Source organism: Fukomys damarensis, unplaced genomic scaffold, assembly GCF_012274545.1.
Source record: "Fukomys damarensis isolate Sample0158 unplaced genomic scaffold, DMR_v1.0_HiC HiC_scaffold_9, whole genome shotgun sequence".
Classification (NCBI taxonomy): domain Eukaryota; kingdom Metazoa; phylum Chordata; class Mammalia; order Rodentia; family Bathyergidae; genus Fukomys; species Fukomys damarensis.
Genome location: NW_022900921.1, coordinates 15642204 through 15652976, shown reverse-complemented (window position 1 = coordinate 15652976; position 10773 = coordinate 15642204). Strand labels below are relative to the sequence as shown.

The following is a 10773-nucleotide window of genomic DNA, read 5'->3' as shown; positions in this document are numbered from 1 at the left end:
CATTCATTGTTGGGATCTTGTACCTCTACATGACAAGTCTTGGTTCTCATTTTTTCCCCTTACCTCTGCCCTCCCTTCACCCCCTCCTCCCCTCCCCATCTACAAACACTTTATTTTCATCTTTTCATTCTCTCACATTTATTTCTTTTCCCTTTTTACTCTTCCCCTACCCATCCCACCTTCCCTACACCTTTAGCTCCTTTCTTCCCATCAAGATGGATTATTTAAAGGTGCAAATTTCCAATGATAAATGTCACTATATTATATACCTTAAATGTACCAAAAATTAATTAATAAAAAAATAAAAATAAAATCTGTAGAAAAATGACTTGTGCGTATTTATTTTTTGGCAGTTTTCTTTATCGCCATTGTTTTCAAGTAGCCTAGCTTTCATTATGCTCTTATAATTAAGCAACAAGAAAGACAAATTTTAGGAATTGAACATTGACTCAAATAACTCAAATATAATTTGAACTTCTAGTTAATAGTCTCTTACTAGCTTTTCTGTAGACAATGCCTCTGATATGTGACTTATGATAATGGTTGTCTAGGTTACTTTTCAGGTACTTGAAGAACTTTCTATAACTGAAACTACTGACTCTTTACCTGGGCCTGTGCAGGCATCTGATGGGTGAGCTGCTGATGTCAGGAGGCCAAGAATGCCATCCCCAAGATCATGCTAATGCTGCCATTTTCTGAACATGTATTCCATGAAGAGCCATAGTAGAGATCCAATACTCATGTGCAGACCACTGATGACTCCACATCCAGTCACTTTAACTCTGTGCTTTATATCGCTCTGCTTTATTCCACAGATATCCCTAAACCTTACCTTGGGGATGGAAGTTTGAGGTGTGGATCTCTCCAGCTGAACTCAGCTATCGTATGAATAAACTCTCTTTTGCAAACAGGTTGTTTTGGTGATTAACATACTGTGAGGCAAGCAAAATGGGCTTGGTGTGGTAACACTGTTGTGTTGTGAATTTGAATTACAAGTCTGATTTGGCAAGCTCTCCTCAAAAAGTGAATGCAAAGATCGTCAAATATCTATTCCTTTTGTATTCAACCTTTGGTCAAACATCCCTATTATGAACATCCCAAATCTGAACTGCTACAGGTGGAAAATTGTACATCTGACCTTATGTGATGGGTCAAAATCAAAAGGCAGGTATACTAAAAATACTGCATAAAAGTATTTGTGTATGAGATGTAAATGAAAAATAAATGGATTTTCCATTTAGATTCGGGTGCCATTGCTAAGGTATTTCATTATGTACGTAGAGAATTCCAAAATCTGAACAAAGTATGAAATGTCACTGGTCCCAAGCTTTTCAAGTAAAAGATATTCAGCCTGTATTTAGAAATTATAGTGTCTGAGTCACTTAATATGCTACCAATATTCAGCTGACTGACTGTATTACTATGGGAACTACTAGTCAATAAATATTAATGGTTTACTCTTGAGAAAGGATTTTTATGACCTTGAGCATGCAGTTGCCAGAGATAAGGACCCTGGAAGTGAAAGGCAGTGTAGCCCTAGGGACATCAGTCACAGGGACTCAGATGTGATGCTGCTGCCCAAGGTAGGCAATGTGGTGACATGTTGTTGGCGGAAATATTTATTTTTATAGTTTAACAATTAAAGTTTTAAAATTTAAGTTTTACTACATGGGGGTAAAACATTGTTTTGCAAACAGTGATGTTTTACATTTGGAAATTTGTTTCCAGCAAAGTTCATACATTTCAACATAGAATTAGGGATTTTATAGCCTGATGTGAAAATCATGAAGGATTCAAGAGCAATGCTTTGTTTCAAATTCACCTTTCACTTCTTAAGCTAGTCGTTTTTTTAAAAAGCCTTAAAAAAATAAAAGAAAAAGTGACTGTCTAAAGTTTCGCAAAATTCTAAATCTGTGTGTGACCATTTCCTTCTTAAAGCAGGGGAAGAAATCGGCATTTCTAAAAACTTTAAAATTTCAGCCTCAAATTGTACTCTCTTCCAAATCTGACATTTTTAGTGTGAAATTATTGACAAGTTGGTTCATTATTTGCCACTAAGAAAAATTATGCGTATTGAGTAATAAAGGCAAATAAGTGCAACTTTATGCATTAAGATAATTAAACATCACTCAGATATTTCAGATTTAAACCTAATTAGGATTATAGTGAATAGTCCCTGCTATGTTCCAACATAAATATTTAATTATTTTACTGATTACATATGTAGAGTCTGCCAAAAATATATATACATCAGGGAAAGAAAAACTTGTATCAGTATTTTAATACTAATTTATTGAGACATCATCAGATTAATTCAAGTTACTGCTGGGCTGTACAATTACAAGAGGTGCACAAGGTGGTGGTCATTGGCTTCCAGATATTTATTAATATGACCAACTGCTGAAGTGTGTCTACATTTTTTGGTGGACTCTCTTTTTCTCTCCATATATATTTTTGCTTTCTTGTTGCTTGATTATAAGAGCATAATGAAAACTAGGTTATTTGAAAATAATGGTGATAAAGAAAACTATGTTCCATATATATATTTCATATATCTCCTCCACTTTAAAAACACAGTTTTATAATCAGCTTATGGAAAGAGGGGCTACATTATATGTGAAAAAATATCTCTGCTTTATGAAAACAGTTTAAGAATCAAGCCAATGGATTAGAAATGGTGGAGTACAGACTGTATAGCCTCTCTGAAACCTGTAATAGAGGCACCTGGAAAACAAAACCTTAGAGAAGAAAACAAGAAGTAGAGCTCTGGAAATAAAAAAAGCTGAATTACAGAAAAACTGAAGACAACACAGAGAAAAAACAAGGCAGCCTGGATTGCTAACCCCAGCTCCCAGAGATGAGGTCCTGTCTCTACAAACATAAGGTAAGCTTAGAGAGTGTGCACAGCCCCCAGGAGAAACAACAGACTGACATCACTAGCCTCAAGAAAAGCCCATGATATTGTAAGTTGCAAATACACTGCGGAATTTTACTCTAAAAGTGACTCCTCCTGCACAGTAGACTAAAGTTGGAGAAGAAATACATTGCAAGTATCTGCCATATTTGGGAGTGTTATAATTAGAAACCATTTTGGGAAGGGATCTATTCTTTAAGACTATAATTAGAAGTGACAGAATACCATAATTTTATGGTCTCTGGGATCTTCCTACCACAAGAGACACAGGAGACAGACAGAGCAGTGGTGGGCTAGTTGTGGGTATTCTGAGAAGTTAAAGTAGCAGTGTGCTCAGGTTGTGAGAGACATGGCAATCCCACCTTCTGGGAGCTGGGTGCTGACATTATATCCAGTGACTGCTTAACACACTTGCTGCCTACGTACAGCACAAAGTTCAGTGGTCAGTTTGCTTTTCCCACCAATGTGATCAGGGACATGCCTCAGCTTGGACAGTTGCCATGGTCAGGGGTGTATGGACAGAGAGACCTTCGGAGCAAGCGCACAGGCCATAAAAATAGTCAAAGATAACAGTGACTTGGAATGCATTAAAGCACAAACAGCCACTGAAGTGAATATAGCTGTGAGGCAAACCACACTGACCATGCTCACTGGGAAAGATGGGGCAAGACTCAGCATTCAAATAGTAAAAAGTTGGTGTGGAAACAAAATAGGCCCTAACTGTGACTCACTATTCCCCATCCATGTCTGATGGATTCCAGTATAGCCTTGAAAAGAAACCACTCACCTAAACACATGTAGGGATTTTTTGGACTCATTTCTTTTTCTTTTTCCCTGGCTCTTTGTTTTTATTCTTTCCTCCCCTATGTTTACTTTCTTTTTCCTATTTGTCCTTTTCTGTTATTTTGACCTGATTTTATTAACGTTCCTTTATCTTTAATTGGATTTAAAGAATCTCAATTTCTTCTCATCTGCCTCCCTTTCTTTTTCAAATTTTATTTTCTTTCACTTTCCGCTTACTCCATCACCTCCAGTTTTATTGTTATTATTATCAATCTTTACAAAGTTTTAGCTATTTACCCTTTGGCAGTGAAGGTAAGCCTTTTAGAGCTTTCAGTGATAACCAGCAGTCCACTGCAGCATGTGTGCTCTAGGTCCACCACACTACTTTATGGTACTGTTGTTGAATTATTTTCTATTGTAAATGGTGGTATAGTTATTGACTTAATAGATATTTATATGCCAGTATTTGGTTTATATTTATGTTTATCTTATTGCAGATCTCTTTCCTATTGTTAAAGATGATACCATTATAACCGTTATTGGTCTTTGACCCTATTATTATTGCTGATTTATTTTCCATAGTTAAGGGGGACAGTTATTGTTTTCAATTGTTTTTTACTGTGTGACAATATCTGGTTTGTTCTTGTATTGTCAACCTCACTGTGGTTTGTTTTTTCCTCTTTTTTTTTTTTGGTCCTGGGCATCAAACTCATGAACAAGCTCAGGCAGGTGCAGTGCCACTGAGCTAAATCCCCCAGCCTGGTTTTCTCCTCAACTCCCCAGAAGAAGGTTGGACACTATGGAGATCCTCAAATATTATGCTGAAAAGGTTGAAGAGGCGTATAATCAGTAATCCAAGGACGCATCACTGTGAGATAGAACCTAATGAAAGAGATCTCCAAAGTAGTGGCAGAGTCTACACTAATTGATCTTCAGCAGTACAAAAACAATGGAAACATGAGAGGGCAGGGCAGCACAATGCTCACTCAAACCCCCAACTCAAAAACTGATCTCATGAACCCTTCAGCAGAGGAAGCTACTTACTGTATAGGCAAATAACTGAGGAACTACATGGTCAAAATGTTTGAAGACATAAAAGAAGAAACATATAAGCAAATACATAAGACATTTAATGAGCTCAAAAGGATTTAATTAAATGGATACAATATTTTACCAATAAAATGTTCAGTGAGCTTATAGAGGAAACAAACAGTAAACTAACTGAGTTAAGCAAGGTGATACAGGACATTAATGACCAGTTTTGAAGATAATTAGAACATATGAAAAGAAAGCAACCAGAGATAGATTATATAAAAAGTTCAGTGGCAAACATGAGTAGCTGACAACTAATGTGAGGGACATCATAAATAGATGATAAGGTTGAAATAGTAGTTCATAAACTTAGTGATATCCCAAAACAAGAAACCATGCTAGGTGGATTCAAAAACTATTACATGACTAAAAAAGCCCCTCAGAATTATAGAAATAAAGCAAATGTCAGAAGATAACCCAAAAGGAATAATGATTGAAATCATAGAAGAATTTCCAAATGTAGGATAAGAAGGTAGTATTCAAGTCAAGTAGCATATAGAACCCTAACCTCTTTTTAACACATCACCATCAAAATTCCGGAAATTCAATAACAGAAGAGAATATTAAAAGCTGTTTGTGAAAAATGGCAAGAAACCTATAAAAGCAAGCCTATCAATAACCACAGATTCCTCTGCACAAAACTTAAACGCTAGGAGATCCTGGTGTGAAATTTTTCAAGCCTAAAAGAAATATTTGTCAACCCGGACTTTTATATCCTGCAAAATTAGCCATCAAACTTGATGGATCAGTAAAGACTTTCCACAACAAAGAAATCCTAAAGAAATACATGATCACTAAACCAGCATTGTAGAAAATACATAGGAGAATCCTAGACAGAGACACGGAGAACGCCACCACCAATGAACCCAAAAGGAAGTATACATTTAGCTGGGAGAGTCGTTAAACAAAAGGGGAGAAAAAGAATCAGCACTGACAAGATGCAAAAACATATTCAACAAACACTTTATAATAATAACTACAAATATCAATGTTGTCAACTCTCCAATCAAAAGGTGAAGGCTGGTAGATCTGATAAAACAGAATGCAACCATATATTTCCTCTAGGAGGCACTTGTCATCCAAAAAGAAATACAGAGATTGAAATTGAAAGAATGGAAAGTGAAACTCTACTTAACTGGACGCTAAAGTAAGCAGGAGTAGATATGTTTTCAGACACAGAAAACTTCAAGCCAAAACCATACAGAAAAGACAAAGATGGCTACTACATATTGATAAGGTGCATGATTCAATGGAAGGAGACAACAATTGTTAGTATCTGTGCAGCAAATGTCTGCACACCCTGTCTCTTTTTTTTAATTAGTGCTATACATTTCCCTTACATAATGGTTCATATGCATCATAGGGAATTTGTACCTGTACATGATATATCTTAATTCTTATTTCCCATTACACACCCTCCCTTCAGTCTTTCACCCCTTCCCAATTTAAAAAAACTTTGTTTCCATTTTTTCCTTCCATGCTCTTTTAAAAATCTCGTTTCCCTTACTTCCTGCCCTGTTCCCCTTCCCATCTGAGCGTGTTTTTACTTCCGAATGTCTATCTTCCATTTTGCTCCTTATTTGCCCTTGGGTTTCTCACACAAAAGAAACAAGGCAATATTTAAACTCATGTGCACCCAATTTCATAAAGCAAAAACTACTGAACTTAAAAGGACAGATAGACACCAATGCAGTCATAATGGGGAACTTCAACACATCACTCTTGCGATTACACAGGTCAACTAGACAAAAAAAAATCAATGAACACACATTAGCGTTAAACCACACCGTCAAAAAAAAAAAAAAAAAGAACATAAATCTACAGATTTCTTTTTTTAATCCACCAACACTTTTTTCTCAACAGCACACAAAACTGTGTCCATGGTAAGCCATTTCTTAGACCATAAAACATGATTAAATCAATATAAAATAATTGAAATAATCTCCTGCATACCATGGGATCAGCAGAGTGAAGCCAGAAATCAACAGCAATAAAAGTAACAGAAGCTATACAAATATGTTAAGGTTATGTAATACATTACTGAATAATCAGTGGGTCACCGAAGAATCAAGGAAGAAATGAAAAAGTTCTTAGAATCAAATGACAACGGAAGCACAACATACCAAAACCTATGGGACATGACGAGAGCAGTTCTAAAAGGAGGGTTATCGCTATAAATGCACACATAAAAAGAGGGAAATCCCAAATAAATAATGTGATGATGCATCCTCAAGGACTTAGACAAGCACCATCCAAACCTGAAACTCATAGCCAGACGTGGTGGCGCATGCCTGTAATTCCAGCACTCAGGAGGCTGAGGCAGGAGGATCGCTGTGAGTTCAAGAGCAGCCTCGGCTGCATAGTGAATTCCAGGTAAGTCTCAACTACATAGTGAGACCCTGTCTCAAAAAAAAAAAAAAAAAAAAAAAAAAAATCTGAAACTCATAGATGGAAAGAAATGATCAAGATCAGGGCAAAAATGAATGAAAAGACTAAACATACAATAGAAAGGATCAGTGAATCGAGTTAAACCAACGTGGAGATAGAGGAGACAAGGGGGAGGGGAGGGGAAGGGGAAGGGACAAGGATCAAGACAGAATATGTATAAGGACCAATGCATCACAAAATTAAACCAGCAAGTCTGAGAAATAAATAATCAGGTCAGATCAGTGGTGATTTAGCAATGCAGTTCTAAAAAAAGAGTATAGAAATATTACTCTTTTATGAGTTATTTATTTGGTCCTAAATTGAACAAGTTCCTAGAAACTGAAGAGCAGAGAACAAAGTTGTGGAAAAAAAGAGTCGAGTCAGAATAAAACAACAAAACAGCGAATAAAAAAAAATCTACCCTCAAACTGGATGATGCTATTTTCCTCATTTTTCTTCTTTGTTATAGAAAGTGGGGTATCATGGCTAATTCAATTCATCGTCAAATATCTGATCCATAAAGTTAACTCCAAATCACCAATAAACAATTTTATGAGTAGAAAATCTCCAATTTTTTTCTTTTAATCAGTACCAGATTTGTGTTTGGAGGAATCTTTGTCATGCAATGAGGCAGTCTATTCATTGTAGTAAATTAGGCCATTATCTGGTGACCTGAGCCATGTAAACAGTCGTGATTGGATTTCTATTAGCAGGTGAGAATTTTCAAGGGTTATGAGTTCACTTTCACTGGATAATGATAAAGCAGTTTCCTCACAAGCTATTGTTCATAGAAGTGATTGCTTCTGAGTATTTCTGACCTTGTGTAATCATGGTGGTGAAATATTAAACAGTCAATTATAGGTTACGAAGTTGCCTTTTACAATTATTTTAAAAATACATATATCCAAAGTATTATTATGGTGTTTAAAATTCACTTAATTATCAAAACATCCTGCCCTTGAACAAATAGCAAAACAACCCCAGAAATGTGTTAGAAAAGACCTTGGTATTGAGTCATTCAACTACCTTAGTTGATTGATAAGGGAAATGAGTATGCAGAGATATTGTTGTCCAAAGTCACCCAGAATGACAATACAAACCCAGTTCTTTTCTTTTGAAATTGCCTTCAAAAACACAAAAGAAAACCTCTCAGGTAAGCAGAGATCAACATTGTTTTAGAGCAAAATGGAATAATATTGTTTAATCATCAATTTACTCATGAGACTTGCTTCCAAATTATTGGAGGCTTAAGTTATAGTTATTAAACAAATTATCACATAGAGAAGGAGAGACAGAATGGTCACTAATATTTCTATCATCCAGTTTCCACTTTACACACATCTTGCTAGCCTTGTGGCCCTTCCTACTACTGCTGTTATATTGTTTTTGGTGGAATGTGTTTTATATTTTTTAAAAAGCCCCAAGTATCATGTTAGCTTACTTGAATTACTAGTTTGTTATGCATCCATAACAGATAGAGGCTTCTTAAATGCACGCATACTGCTATTATTATATTAGTTTACATTAATTTTAAAACATTACTTAATATATAGTTCACTTTCACTTTTCTTGATTGCTTCAAAATTACTTTTAGACTTTTTATGAGGGTCTAAACAAGCAGTTTACAATGCATTTGGATTTTATATTCTTAAGTCAATCTATAATAGTCTCTTCCTCTACATTTTTGTAAAGAATGCTATGTATTTTCTAAATAAAACAAACCTATTGTCTTGTAGAAGGTGCTGCATTCTCAATGGGCTTATTAGACTTCTGATGTTGTGCTGATTAACTTTTTCTGTATCCTCCATATTTTTTATAAACAAAAGGTTAGAATTTTGGAGTCTTGAATAAAATTAACATGCCCACCCCTTCACCAAATGTGTGGTATTTGTGCAGGCATGTGTTTGTGTGTGTGTGTGTGTGTGTGTGTGTGTGTATGTTTTTTTTTTATGCCATTCAATGATGAAACACATCATTTTCAGTGTTCCTCTTTAAGGTGGTATGAACCTGATTTCTTTCTTCTAAAGCTCCTCATCCACTTTTCTCTAATGGTTAGAGGCATCCCTTAAAATGTAATCATTTTATAGCAACCTTTGCAGACATTTACAGTATTATGGCACATACTATTCATTAACCATCCCTTTCATGTGTTGAGAATATAGGGATGGAAAAGCACACAGAAGTATATTGACTTTAGAGATCATCTGTCAACTTCTGATTCCATTTTACATTTAAGAAAATCAAGTCCCAGTGAAGTTAAATGGTTTATGGCAATATCAGTGTTACACCACCACTGAATGATAGAACTAAGAATAAAGCAATATTGCCCAAGAGAAATATAATGCAGATCATATATGTGATTTCAAGATGTCTAGTAGCCACTTGTGCTTTCATTTTTACAGCACATCTCAATTTGGACGGTAAAAATTACAGATGCTCAGCTCAGTATGGTGGAGCATGCATGCAATCCTAGCTACTCAGGAGGTGAATGCAGGAGGATCCTGGGTTCAAGGCCAGCCCGTTCAACTTAGAAAGACCCCAACTCCAATGAATAATAAACAAAAGAAATTGCAGGTGCTCAATAGCCAATGACTATAATGCCTTTGACCTTATTGTCTTCTGTATCAGAAATAGGTGCTTTATAATATAGGCAGTGTCATCGAAAAATAAGGTAAATGTTTAAAGAAGTTATTATAGGAAAAGACATATTGCCATTAACACCCTAAAAATAACACCCTCCTAACTTCACATATATCTCTTCAGTCTCACCACTTTATGAAGCAGTTCTGGAAGTTTTCTTGTGCTTTTAGTTGTGCTGTTGGTTGCCTTGATGCTGAATTAATTCAAAATATTAACCTTTCTCAGCCATTTTGACTTTGGGGGAAGAGCCTGAAGTGGCCTGTGCCAGATCTTGTGGCTAGAGTGGAATGGGACCCAGAGCTTCATGTTTTATGAGTCTGACTTTCATAAAACTAAACGGCTCTCAGCAGCGGCATTCACAATATTTTAAAATCACACCTCGTTAAGATACAACGAGGATTTCCAAAATGGTTTCCCAAAGTCGCAATAACAGTGAGATAAATGTGTGTGAAATGAGGGGGAGTATTTTGAGGGAGGTTAACGGCAATGTGCCTGTTACTATAGCACATTTTAAAAATTTAAATATTCATTGCCTATTTTGAGTACACCTTGTAAATGGTTTATGACAACAGTGCACTTTGAGACCATAATGTTAGCTGAAAAAATTCAGACACACAAGCTCAGTATCTGTCTATCATTCATATATATATGTATATATATGTATGTATCTCAAAAGGCAGATAATAAGGGAGGGAGAGAGAGAGAGAGAGAGAGAGAGAGAGAGGAAAAATGGTACCGTAATCCAGCATGAACAATGTATCTAAAAGCAAACCTCTTCTTTGTACAACTGTCTTACATGTTTTATATGTTCTTTGGCCTGTTAGTCTGGTTTTCATTCTGTGTATATGATAATAAGTAAATAAATCTGACGCTGAAAAATAAAAAGGAGGTGGAGAAAATGGAATACATTTAAATGT

At 35.7% G+C, this 10773-nt stretch overlaps 2 long non-coding RNA genes across 6 annotated transcripts in view; both read left to right on the top strand.

Annotated features, from left to right (window-relative positions):
* The window catches only part of LOC104860902, a 41167-nt gene extending 39452 nt beyond the window's left edge, over window positions 1–1715 (top strand). For 3 of the 5 annotated variants that reach the window (XR_004516403.1, XR_779848.2, XR_004516401.1), the window contains one exon: window positions 552–806. This is a non-coding gene — a long non-coding RNA (uncharacterized LOC104860902). The other 2 variants (XR_004516402.1, XR_004516405.1) reach the window with 1 other exon arrangement.
* Window positions 1716–2647: 932 nt separating this feature from the next.
* On the top strand, window positions 2648–4567 carry LOC104860903. The gene is made up of 2 exons (XR_779849.2): window positions 2648–2884; window positions 4418–4567. It is a non-coding gene; the product is annotated as an uncharacterized LOC104860903 (long non-coding RNA).
* Window positions 4568–10773: the final 6206 nt, after the last annotated feature.